The following is a 14,086-nucleotide window of genomic DNA, read 5'->3' on the forward strand; positions in this document are numbered from 1 at the left end:
TGTACTTGTGTGGAATGCGATCAATTCAGGTTAAAGGCTTGCCATAGACAACCAGTGCAGTATTGATCAATTCCACAATAAATATGCAATCAATCAAACTGCATCATATCCATCATATCAGAGGTGGAGACACTGACTGGATCGGATTTTTAATAAAAAAACCACTTAATATATGCGCGATATGTATAGTAGTCTAACCCCGGTCACCTTTCATGTGTTGGTGCTCTGCAGTCATTACCCAGCATGCTTTGTCTGGAGGATGAGGGGCAGACGAGGGCTTTTAATTATCCAGTGGTGGCACACATCAATCATGTGTCCTGGAGACCTTGCGAGCCGGCGGAACGGCAGATGAGGAAAAATCCGTTTGACCTGTCCGGGACTAAATTAATTATCCAATTACTCCTCTCCGAGTGACTGTGCTGCCTAGATAACTTCAGAGCTATTTACAACTGACTGCCTCGCCAAGATAACAAAAGGGCCCAGTCGCCGCGTAATCACTTCACATGGTAAACGATCGGCCGCAAAACTCCTGAGACTGCCAAAAAAACTCCTCAGACCTCCCGAAAAAAAAAAAAGTCATCAGCATATTTTCCCTTTCCCTCTCCGGGGGGAAACGGATGATAAGGTAATGAGCAAAAATACCCCCAAAAAAACCAAAAAGTGTGAAAATACCACGAGCCTCCAGAGGTGATTTAACGCGACAAAAATACGCTTTATTTAGTCGCTTATTTACTTTCATTACTCATGTCCATCTTGAGTCCATCTTCGGGCTTTTCGCAGCCGGGATGTTTCATTACCATTGCAGCCATCAATTTTATCTTTATCTCGCACATAAAGGCCCGCGGGAGGAAATGTGGCGACGGCGGCGGGACCTGTCGTTCACGTTCGAAAAAGCCCAATTATACCCCTCCGTCCACTCATCACCTGGGCGAGGAGGAGGGGAGGGGAGGGGAGGGAGGGAGCGGTGATGTTTTAATCCGAGAGTTTTCGCCGCGGCCAAGGACAGCAGGGGCCAGCGGGAAGATCTATTCAGAAGGGGGTCCGTAACAATCTCGATGGATCAAAGAGCTCCGCCGGATATCGCCGGCACGGCACGACAATACGTCTATCCCCCCCCCCCCCCCCCCCCTCCGTTCACCGGGAGTAAGCATATTTCTCTCCGGAAAACAAGAAAGGGAGAAAGCTCCATACATCTTCTTTTTTTTTTTATTGCTTGGAAACAAGTGTCAAGGGCTGCTGTCTGTTATCTTTCTCCGAGTCGGGAGGCTCAATCACTTTCTTACATATGTTAATGGGAATCCATGTCCTTGCCGCCCGTCTCCCTGTGTCGTCTTTATTTCTCTTTCTCTCCCTCTCTCTCTCTCTCTCTCTCGCCCGCATTTCAAAAGCAAAAACCAGGCCACCTCGAGTGACATTTAAACTGGAAAAGTTCCAATTTTGCCGGTGAAGAATCGGAAAAAAAAAAAAAAAAAAAGCACGGGCTCCGCATACTAAAAGATGGGAAGTATTTATTTTTTTTTTAGGCGAGAGAAACGGCGGAATGATGAAAGTAAAGTAAGAGCCAAGCGGCCATCGCGTCAAAGCTGGACTGATGCCAATCAAACGAGAGGAAGGAAAACTTAGAAGAAAAAAAAAAAAAAAAAAGAGAGAGAAATGCAGTAGCGTATGGGCCTATCTGCATAGTATGCGATTCGTTGACGTGAAAGTTAGAAAGAGGGAACGGCAGGATCAATTTGGCATGTCAGTGGCCCAGAGGCCTAGCCGAAGACACCCCGGGGCCCCCGGCTCCGGAGATGGGTGGTGGTGGGGGGGGGGGGGGGGGGGGTGCAGAGCTTGGCGAAACAGCAACCCGGGCGCCGCTCGCAAGTGTTCAGCGTCGGGAGCCAATGTCAAACAGAGGTGGCGGGAGTTCAAACGCAGAAAACACGATTATTGCTTTGGCCCGCTGACCCCGCGACTCAAGCCTGCCACTGATGTGTATTCATGAATGTGAAGCAAAGAAGAGGCAAGGCCAGGGTGTGGGAGAATCCTCCGCTCACACACACCTACACACACACACAGGCGCGCACACACACACATTATAGAGTAGTTAATCTTGCTCTTTGATGGGCTGCCCCTTTCATGGCACTCTTAGGAAGGGAAAAAAAAAAACACACACTCAAAAACAAAAAAGCCCGACCCTGACCGTAACCCTGACCTCTCCTTTGAGACCAGAGGCATGGAGGGAGGCGGAGGGAGATTCATGCATAAAAAACAACCCAAGGCATTAACTGCCCCTCTCTGCCCTCCAGCGTCCCACATAATATCCTCTTCCTTGAGGTCGCCACCAGAAGAAACAGTGTATAACCACTGGTTGGCCTAAAGACCGTGTGTTTCATGGATTGGTGCACCAGCATTAACATATAGTATGCTGTGACTGACTGTTCTGCTGAGAGCTTTGTTCAAGGTTTGTGTGGTGCCTGTTAAAGTAATAATCCATGACAGTTTCATATAAGGAATGTCCGTTTTGCTCCTCTCTATTAGGGCTGGGCGATATGGTTGAAATCAATGTCATGATAATCATACGGATTTTTCTGGATATCAATATATATCACGATATGGTTCATGTATGCAAAATCACGTTAAATAATCAAATGAATGTTCATCTCATTGAACCGAATGGTAATGTTAGGTGTGAAAAAACAGAAATATTCAAATAATATTCCTACCATACCTAATTTTATGAGAGTTTTTAAGTAAAATTTGCTTGTCATCATCAATTTAGACAGCAGAAATGTGTGTCACGATATCAAAATGTCTTCATATCATCACGATATGATTCCACTGAAAGAAGATAAACGATTATATTGAATTATCGCCCAGCCCTACTCTCTATCAACGATTTATATACGACGATAGTGATTCAACCTATAGCCAGTTCATGAAAGCTTTTGGATTTGCTGTTCTAAACACCCGGTGTCTGGTGGGTCTTGCCTGGGAAAAATCCTCCGGCGCACAGGAAGTGATGCGTTTTACGTTTCCGCTTAGTCTGGAATAAACAGAAGAAGAACTGCCACTGCCCGATGTGTCTGGCTGCCCGATCCGCATCGCACCAGATAGATAGATATGAAATTCAAGGAAAAAGACGTCACAGTACTGGACACACTGTTTGATTGGCAGGTGATCTCTGGGAAATGCAGTGCAGAAACACCACAGCAGTGAGCACCAAAGAGACAAAGTAACGAGGAACTCAAGGATAACGTGTGTTAAGTAATGCTCCAAGTCTCATCAACAATGCAGGATGGATAGGAAGGGGACAGTCCTGTCAAGTCAGCATCAGAATGGCTAAATAAGAGAGATTTTTTCCCCCACAAAATGTCCCCATGTCACATCTTTAAATATAGATGTGAATAGTTAATGCATGTGGGTCAGAGGATTGGAGCGATATAGAAGAAAGTGATCGCGCAATCCATTTGGATGAAACGTTATGGGATTTTACGTTTAAATAATGGAGTCAGAGGCAGCATGTAATAAGGTTTGTACAGATAAACACCTACAAAACCAACCTGTATGGGAACTGATGTGGCCATAGAAAAATGGCAGATTGGAAGTTTTAGCGGTAACACTTTACAATAAGGGTCACTAAATTAAGGGTTAGTTAATGCTTAATAAGCGTTAACTAACCCTTAATTAACAGATAACTAATGTGTCTGGTAATCATTTACTAATGGTCATGAGGTCATTAATAGTCATCTTTATAAACTATGAAATAATGTATAAATTAATACCTTAGTTAACATGAACACCATTAGTAAATGACACATAGTTAACTGTTATTAAGCATTAACTAACCTTTATTAAGCATTAACTAACCCTTATTAAGCATTAACTGACCCTTAACTTAGTGACCCTTATTGTAAAATGTTACCCTTTTAGCTATACAGAAGTTTCTCTGAGGCAGATAAACCTCAATGGATGGAGCCAAACAACCACAGTTTTGGCTAAGTAACGTTAGACTGAAGCCCAGTGAAAAAGGCAAGGGGTCGGCACGGTCACTTCTCATTGACATCAATTGAAAACCACATGAAGGACAAATAAAAACAATTACTTACGGTTACGAATTGATTTCGCACTTCGCCTTCACACAGAGTTCAAATTTTGACCTGCAAATTTGTGCTTGCTTGGCTGTGTTGACCTCTGAGGAAAAAAATTACACACAAACATAATATTATATAATATACAGTAGATGTTACATTAATGGTTTTCCTGTTGTAATGTAGCCTACAGTTGATGTTAGCTTGCTAACCTACATAGCATCAGAATCGTTTGGTTTCTGTTTAGCTACGTTAACTTGCTAACCAAATAGCATAGAATTGGAGTCAAATGATAGCTAGTTAGCTACTTAACCAGCTACTAAACAATGAATAAAGATTGATGCAAGGTTGTTCACAAACTGCAATTTATTGTAGAAACCATGGTAGCAATACGTAGCGATCTCCTCTGCTAAAGTTTGAAATCCCACTTGACTCAAAGCTTACGTCACATGCTTTTTTGTCATGATGAGCAAAGAGAAAATGCTGAGCGAATTCAGACGTGACCGCCCCTTAAGAGACGAGGTAGCTAATATTATGAAACCTAGCGCTCTTGCTACTAACTGAAAAAAAAAAATTAGGTTAGCTAGTTAGCCTAGCTCAGTGATTCTCAACCTTTTTCACATCAAGGACCCTAATTTAGTCCACATTAGAGCCACGGACCCCCATTTGATGAGATTTTGTCTCTCGGACCCAAATCTGAGAATATTTTTATTGTTAGATATGATTTTGTCCAGAATCCCATGACTATCTGTACTGTAGGTCGAGAGATAACAGAGAAACTATGATCAGAACAGTCATTCTTCTACATTCTCTAATGGTCTTAACTTCTTGTAAATGAAATAATGCTAAAGTTTAACAATTCATCAAGTTGCTGGGGACCGACCTGGAATCCCCTCAAGGACCCCTGGTGGTCCCCGGACCCCATGTTGAGAACCACTGGCCTAGCTGACCTTCCAAGTTATCTATCTGCTGACCTTGATTATGCCATGGTCATCAATGAGTGAAAAAAAGAAGACACTGCCATTTGTATTTTTTATTTCGATTTTGCAGTTACTTCTTTGCCATTCAAGTTTGCCAGTTAGCTAACTTGCCTCATAAGAACTGTGGTTCTTTGGCTCTGCCCATTGAGGTTTAACTGAACCAGTGATATTATTTCTGCCTCCAGAGCAGCTCTGCCTCAGAGAAATGTTTGTAGAACTGAAGCTCCAGACTGCAGAAAAATAAAGTCTTTCTCAACTCTTGCACACAAAGAAGAGTGCCTTGGCTTCCTTTTAACAAGCATTCTTTTACCCTTGACTCCAATAAGCACCTTTTTTTTTCAGACAGACTTTAATGGTTTGGTGAAGCATAAAGCCAAGTCACGCTCAGGTTTCTTCTGTCAACCTGCAGCAACTGACTTCTCTAAACATCATGATTAAAAAAAAAAAAAAAAATGAAGGGAGAGAAAGAGACCGTGTTTATTATGGAGAGGTTAAAACAACAGTTTGGGCTCCTGGATGCCAACAGGAGACACACTCTGGTGAATGTGAACATACAGAGTGGCAAGTGCTATTCAGGCAAGCTGACAGATTCTGAATATTCAGTACCGTTGGAAATGCTGCGTTCTGGCAAGCCTTGTTCCTCTTGTTACCTTGTAGGGCTCCGACACCAGCCCCCTACCCCCCTACCCCCACCCCCTCCCCCCACCCCCACCCCACACACACACACACACACACACACCTCATCTCCGTGGCCTGGTTTGGCGCGGCTCTGAGTGAATTAATGAGTGAAAGCAGCTCCTGTAACGAGGATGCCAGAGCACGTTAAGGCTGCAGTCCAATCCCGGTAACCGGCGGTGAGAGCTGCAGTCTGCTTCGATGAGGAGCACTCGCAGGGGCCGCCGACCAGGGGAGCTGAGGAGGAAGATGGGTGGGTGGGGGGGGGGGGTTGGAAGGGATCAAGCCGATACATCTGCTGCAGACACACCATCGTAACAGGGACTAAAGGACTTTGTGCACTCGTAACAGAAAGGGTTCTGTATCGTACCAGAGAACGGGGCTGTAGGCTTGGACCATAGCAGCACTCTTAATGGTGCTAAAGTATGAGGAAATGTTCTATACAGCTAGGGATCCCAAAATAGATGTACACTGGGCCCCATGGACCCCCAACTGATAAGATTTTGTCCCAGGAATTGTAGAATTGTAGAACTTTCTACACTGTGTACATGGTGAGGAAACAGAGTGAAACCGAGGATAGTCATTCTATACATTTTCTAATTGGGATAATATCTAGTGAACTAAATTAAAGTGAAATGAAACTATTCTTCATTTTGCTGGGAAACCCCTGGAACCCCTTCAGAGTCCCCGGACCCCACTTTGAGAAACTCTACTTTATGGTACCATGCTCAAGTGGTTCTACATAGGGCCCTTATGGTGCTATAAAGAACCCTTTAAGAATGAATGAAATGCTCAGAATCATTATTATTAAAAGAGCTTTTTAAGAACCACATTAGCTTCTATTCTGATTTGCGAGTTTTTTTTTTAACAAATCAGAGAGTTCTTTGCGTGATATGGTTCTATATAGAACCACTACCAAGAACCATTGAAGAACCCTCCTTTTCCTGCGCACAGCAAATTTTCCAGTGTTAATAGGCATTGATTGGACTCATATAAATACTGGCAGTGTTGATTTTAAAACTTTGAATTAAATTAACACTGACATTTTTTTTTGTGTGAATGGGAGACCACTAAATCAAATTTGTAATACTCGTTGAGGTAACTGTTAGATGCAGCAATCTTTATTTTTCCATAACTGAAATGTATAGTATTTATGCCGATCCTGGGCACTGGAAATAGTATAGCACTGTACACTATATAAATTCTTGCTTTGTAGTGTAGCTACATACTGTTGCCATGGGATGACCCCGGCAATGACACCAGCCAGGTGACCACGATCAATGCATGCAAATTGAAATCAACAGTGAGCTTCCTGCTGACTTTCTAAGTGCATCTTAGCCTCCTAAATGCTTACTAAGCTCCCATGTATTCCCACAACGCACGCACCCCTGTGTCTTTCACCCATAATCCAATCAAAGGGACCAAAGGGACAAGGTGAGGTCTGATAACTATTCTTTCACCCCCTATAGCGTGGACTGAGCTTCCAGCAGCAGTAATTACCAGGGCAGGAAGGGTGCAATGGTCTGAGACTTGTGATGCCATTATCAAACATGGCCACCATCTTGGCTGGAGATCAAGACTCCAATGACTGCAGCTGGGAATGCTCTAAAGTTGCTGGAGTTTTTCATAGCGTTCTTGTCATAGTGTTCCTATGGCTTCTTAAGGTTTAAGTAATAATCTACGGAGCCCCTCTGGGGTCACATGGTAAAATAAAACCTCAATGTGTAAATCCGTGCGAACGGATTTCTAAACTGTGCGCGCAGATTTCTAAACCGTGCCCTCGGATTCACAAGCCGTGCGCACGGTTACATGCACTCTTCTGTTCTTCAGCGAATGGACCTGCCTTGCATGGACCACGGTGACCACATCCACCAAGTAAGTTCAATGTTATCTAGATTTAACGGCAGATTATAGATAGTGAAATTAGTTAAATTGATTTAGCTTTGTGTTTTTGGAGTTTCACAGCTTTTATAGAGGATTTGTAAACTGTGCGAACGGATTTAGGAACGGTTTACAAATTCGTTCACACGGATTTACACATCGAGTTTTTTTTTCTACCATGTGACCCCAGAGGGGCTCCATAAATAAATGTCACTTTACCACTCTCTATCACCGATTGATATAACGCAACAGTGATTCAACCTATATCCACTTCATGAAAGCTTTTCCATTGTCTGTTCGAAACACCTGGTGTCTGGTAGCTCTTTCCTGGGAAAAATCCTCTGGCACACGGTTTGTTTTCAGTAAGTAGAAGAAGAACTGGGTAGGTAGCATGAGCAGCGATAGCCACCATGGCTGAACAGACAAAGAGAAGAGCGCCACCTACAGAAATGATGCAAGTTCCTCCCTGACCACAGCTATATAAAAACATTCTGTAAAACCGGCAATGAAACTTTAGTTTTTTTGCACATTTTATTGCAAGATTATATATTTTATATTCTTCATTTAAAGGCCTAATGTATCCCAAGATTCCCCTACCATTGAATAGGTGTGTTGGGTCACCCCTGCCTTAAAGAGCTGCTAACCCTAAAAGAATTTCTTTAGTCTGGGTTTCAATGGAGAGTTTTAGTGTCCCATGATGGTCCAAATGCTGTTTCAGAGGCTTTTCCATCCTGGTGATAATATATAATCCTGGGGGAAACACTGAATACTTGGATTTTTTTTGTCCTGAAAAGGGTAAAATTGTAAGATATTGAATATAGGCACAAAATATTGTCTATCAGCAGCTTCAATACGAAAATACTGGTATCCGTTTCGGCCTTCAATACGGCACATGGGCCGACTCCTAGTTAACGGTGCTCTGTGTGTGTGCTTATGTGAATTTTCAGCCGTTAGGTCATTGCCTTTGTGAAATATGCCTGAGTCTCGCCACTGGAACAAGGGAGTTACAACGTACACGACCACATTTTCAGCCTCATTGCGTTGTGCCATTCCAAGCGTAGGGGACATATGTGTGCAATGATTGTCTGGTGTGAGCGTGACTCTTGAGCATGTGGGATGAATAGCGAGTACATATGTGTGTGTGTGAAAAAGGGAAGGAGGGGTGGGGGGGGGGGGGAAAGAGAGTGTAAAATTAAGTGTGTGTGTTGGGGAGCCGGGCAGAAAGAGAGAAAGTCGGAAGATGGGGAAACGAGGACGAAAACAGGAGGAGATATTGTAGGAATGAAACAGAGTGTTGTACAGGGAGCGCAGCGGGGCCGAGTGTGTTCCTGTGTGTGCGAGAGCGAGGCTGAACAGATGTAATCAGCGCGTGTGGATGCAGGGGTAATAACTCCGCAGGGGAAAGCCGGAGAAGTGAATCTATCTCTGTCACGAGGACACGGAGCAATCAGGAAAAACCTCAGCCAGCAGATGAAGAACCGGGAGTTCAGAGGTCGGGGGCGCCGCGCGTTTCAGGAAATGGATCGCCTGCGTGGGATTCACAGTGGGAGTGAGCAGTCACACATGATTAGATCGTGTATTGTTTACAAAAATACGCCCAAGGATGCACGAGACTGTGGAAAAATCCGCAGCATTTTCATGTAAATAAATGTCTGTTTTGCTGCTCTCTATGGCCAATTCATAGCGAGTGTCCAGTTCATGAAAGTTTTTCCATTTGCTGTTCTAAACACCCGGTGTCTGGTAGGTCTTTCCTGGGAAAAACCCTCTGCTGCCAAGGATGTGATGCGTTATATATTTCCGGTTTGTTTGGAATAACGGTGCATTCCGTTGTACTTGGAACTCGGGGAAAAAAACGACTTCCGACTAGGGCTGAACGATTTTGAAAAAATATCTAATTGCGATTCTTTTGACTGATATTGCAATTGCGATATGATTTGCGATATTAGAGGGAATGATCATTTTAACATCATTATTCTCATTTTCATTGAAAAACGTATTAAAATGATTATGGTGTGATTTCTGTGGGGATCTGTACCAAACAAAGATGTTTTCTTAAGTCTGTAGAATATGTTGTGTAGGCCAGGACATCTCTGCAGCACCACAATATTTCACTTAAAATGGTATTTTGACACATTTCACCTTTAACAAATATTGCGCCTCCTGCGATTTGAAAATTTCAGTAGGCTATTCCGATCAAATTTCGATTAATTGTTCAGCCCTATTTCCGACATGGAAAAGTGCATCGGGAACGGTCGTTAAAGTCGGAGTTCCCAGTCGGAAATTCAATTCAAGATCCATTCCGGCCGAGTTCTCCGACATAAACACAGCTGACGGCGCAGCAGTATGGCGGCGCACACAGTGAAAAGTAAACTGTATTCCCTTTGCATCAATTTGTACTCTTAACTTACAAATAATGTCATTTTTGTGTTATGAAAACGGTGTTGTAACAACTTTGTAGTTTCCATTTTTAACGTAATTGGGTTTACCTGCTTCATTACTAGATAGAAGTCTTTGCTAGTACGAACTAGCCAGCTAACGTTACTAGAACATTGTCAGATAGCTAACGTTAACGTTGCACCCATGTTTTCCCGCGCAGACGCATTTCGATCGGAAATCGGGAATACCAACTTGACACTATCGACTTCCGACTTCCAACGGATTGCAGCATTAACAAAATTAGCACTGACTAGTTAGCATGAGCAGCGATAGCCACCACGGCTGAACAGACAAAGAAAAGAGCGCCACCTACAGGAACTCAGACTGCATCAACAGAAAATCCAAGGAAGAAGATGTCACAGTACTGGACACACTGTTTGATTGACAGTAGGATTGTCGCGGTGGGCGGTGTTACCGGTGGCATACAGTCTTGGAGTCCCCACCGGTGTTATTAGCCCCACACCGGGAATACCGTTATTTTGTATTTTGTAAAATAAAAGCACATATTCAGAGCTTCCATGTTCAAGTTAGGCTACTAAATGATAAATGGACATACTAACAACATACTGATCATTAATATGATCACTAATATGACAGATTAGGATGAATAGGATTAATTATTCCTAGTGGCAGTAATATGTCCAGTACAGTCCAATGGGAGCCTAAAGAAGGGCAATATGCCAGAATCTGACCTGCTCTCACATTAACTCCCTTTGTGTTGAGCAGTGTTATAAATCTCTGATTAAAAAGTGTTACTGTTTACAAATGCCGTTAACACACGTGAGTTCGGAGAAGAATTTTAAGTCTCACTTTCATTGTAGTGACGCTGACTTTGATAGCGCTTAGACCCCCCTAGTGGGGACAGACGGTATAACCGGTGTGGCCGGTGTTGAGGAGGGAAACAACACCGGTGTCAAAATGGCACCACCGTGACAACTCTAATTGACAGGTGATCTCTGGACAGTGCAGTGCAGAAACGCCACAGCAATGATGAGGGAAAAAAAAAACAAAAAAAAAAAAAAACGAGAAGCTCATGGAGTATCAGTTTGAGATATGACTTTGTTGATGGCTGGCTGTGACAAAGATAGAAATCCAGCAGTAATCCTTAGACCTCGGTGAAAGCCTCACTGTTGTTCCCGTCTAGCCCGTTTTCTCTCTGCTTTCTGGCCTGCCGGTAGCATTTCTAATGCTGTGGCCATGGGAATACCACATTACCAGTGTTGTGAGGAAGTCGTTGCCATGGCAAGCATCTTGTGTTTAAAGGAGAGTGCTGTCCATTAATGGTGAGGAGGAAGCGTTGCCATGGGGACCAGGTAGTGTGTGGTAAAGAACAGGGCTAGACAGATGTATGCTTTTGCTGATATATTGGCCTTTCGGATATCGTCCAGTCAGATGATACGGAGGTTCCTCCCCTGACCACAGCTTTTGCAGGTCAATATCTTGGTCTACTTTGTTTTTGGGCTATTTTTTTAACAGATTCCATACAAGTGTTCATGAATACGTTTCATTAGTATTTCCATTTCGGATGTCTGAGCAGAGAGAACGTTCGGTGTGGTGTGGGAGGATTTTACTGAACAGTCTGTAAAAGCTGCAGTGAAAGCTGCCTCACCCTGCCTTAAGGAGCTGCTAACCCGTCTAAATGAATTTCATTAGTCTGGCTTTCAATGGAGAGTTTTAGTGTCTCATGATGGGTCTAGACGCTGTTTCAGAGGCTCAAAACTCTGGGGGGGAAATCACTGAATCCTTGTAAGGTTTTGAAATTTTTGGGCATGAAAACGGTCAAATTTAAAGATTCTATATTGGTCTAGTACAGCGGTTCTCAACGTGGGGTCCTTGAGGGGGTTCCAGGGGGTCCCCAGCAAACTGATAAATTGTTAAACTTAAGCATTATTTCATTTACAAGAAGTTAACACACCAGAGAATGTAGAAGAATGACTGTTTTGATCATAGTTTCTCTGTTATCTCTCTACCTACAACACAGATAGACATGGAATTCTGGAAAAAATCATATCTGATAATAAAAATATTCTCAGATTTGAGTCTGAAAGACAAAATCTCATCAAATGGGGGTCCGTGGCTCTAATGTGGACTAAATTAGGGGTCCTTGATATGAAAAAGGTTGAGAATCACTGGTCTAAACGCTGTTTCAGAGGCTCAAAACTCTGGGGGGAAAAAATCACTGAATCCTTTTTGTTTTGAGATTTTTGGGCATGAAAACGGTCAAATTTAAAGACACTATATCGGTCTAGGAGTAGCGGTGACGAATAAGGTGGACGTCGCAGACAGTGTATTATGCCGTTAGGACGGAGCTGCAGCAGATGTTGTGGTTGCGTGGATGCTGGTTAGGGGCCATTTAGCACCAGTGGACCTGCTGCTCTAAACTGGTGACCCAACACAGCACATGCTGAGGCCGCATATGTCTACCCAGGCAAGCACACAGCTCTTTATACATACACACCAGAGGGGCTGCACACGCACTCGTACAAACCTGCATCGCTCTCACACATTTTCACACCGGCTCTTCGGCAACAATATTCACTCCGATTGTCAAAAACAGGTTTATTGGATAAAATCTCTAAGCACAACGTATGATATTTATGGTAAAATACATAATTTTTGATATTGAAGACATTTGCAGAAATATGTATAAAGGCTCTGTTTTCAATAAACATTAACATCTGATTACAAAAGCAAAACAGGCGAGGCATTCAAAACAATACTGATAGATAATATGAAATATGAATGATTATTTACAGTCCCGTTACAAAAGGAAAGAGGAGTCAATTAACTCAACGGTTAAGGTAGCATTTCCTTTGATACATTCGTGACATATGATCCCTGTCCCTTATTTTTTTTTTTTTAGAATAAAAACACACATTTTCAGCATGGTTGTGTAGGCGAATAATAATAATAATAAAAAAAAAAAGGTATTCAAAAGGGACCCAGCTATGCTTTTTGGCACCGCCGACCACACGTTTGTCACGTAAATATGCGGTATTGCTCCTCCAGCCCTGAAAGTGTATTGAACAGGGAGAAAATACGACACGGGTATGAAAAGAATACCATCACTAGAGAGGATTGCTATTCATGACTACAAGGCCACAGACACAGAAGCACAGCAACAGATGACAGCGGACTCATCAGTTCAAAATATAAAACGGAGAAAAGAAAGGAAAAAAAAAAAAAAAAAAAAAGCAGCGAAAGGCCAGAGAATCTCACACAAAGTAAACCACATGAGGCATGCATTTAAACGCTGGGGGGTGGAGGGGGTGGGGTGGGGGGGGTAGTGCTATGTAGCCAAATGTAAAACAGCATGGCCATATGTCCAAATACCTACATCAAAGCAATTGAGTCTACCGTTTCTTTTTGGACACACACACGTGTACCAGCATACCTGGTTTTAAGTCACAGGAGGATAAAGACAAGAGTTCACACCCTCACATGCACACACACACACACACACACACACACACATATCTTTTAGCACAGCTGAGCAGACTGGTATGGTTTAGCGGATCTTATGCCTTCAGTCTGCTGTTGATCAGTCGCGTCGGTCGGCCATGGCGACCTGTTTTGGCAGTTCAGACTAGAGTTAGACCGATATATGGAGCCAATAAATGGCCTTTTATTAATATATTCATATGAAGGCCTGTGAAAACCTCTGCTTGAGGGCTGGACACAGAAACAACACGTAAAAGTGCATCTTAAATTTAGGTAAAAACTAAATACCATACATTTAGAGTTCAAATAATATATCTGTTTGCTGATATATGTGGCCAATCAGATCCGGTCCAGTCAGTATCATCCACCTCTGATATGATGGATATGATGCAGTTTGATTTATTACATATTTATTGCAAAGCTGATCAACACTACACTGGATATTTATGGGAAGCTGTTAACCTGAATTGATTCTAATGAAAACATTTTGATCGGATCCTGTACAAGTATGCATGAATATATTTTATTATCCTGGATTTCAATGTTGAGTTTTTGTGTCTTATGGTCTGAACGGCTTTCCCACCCGGACAAGAATAAAAG

Source organism: Centroberyx affinis, unplaced genomic scaffold, assembly GCF_046629955.1.
Source record: "Centroberyx affinis isolate AG114_WGS23_722 - 3 ecotype Tasmania unplaced genomic scaffold, CSIRO-AGI_Caff_v1 ptg001414l_1, whole genome shotgun sequence".
Classification (NCBI taxonomy): Eukaryota; Metazoa; Chordata; class Actinopteri; order Beryciformes; family Berycidae; genus Centroberyx; species Centroberyx affinis.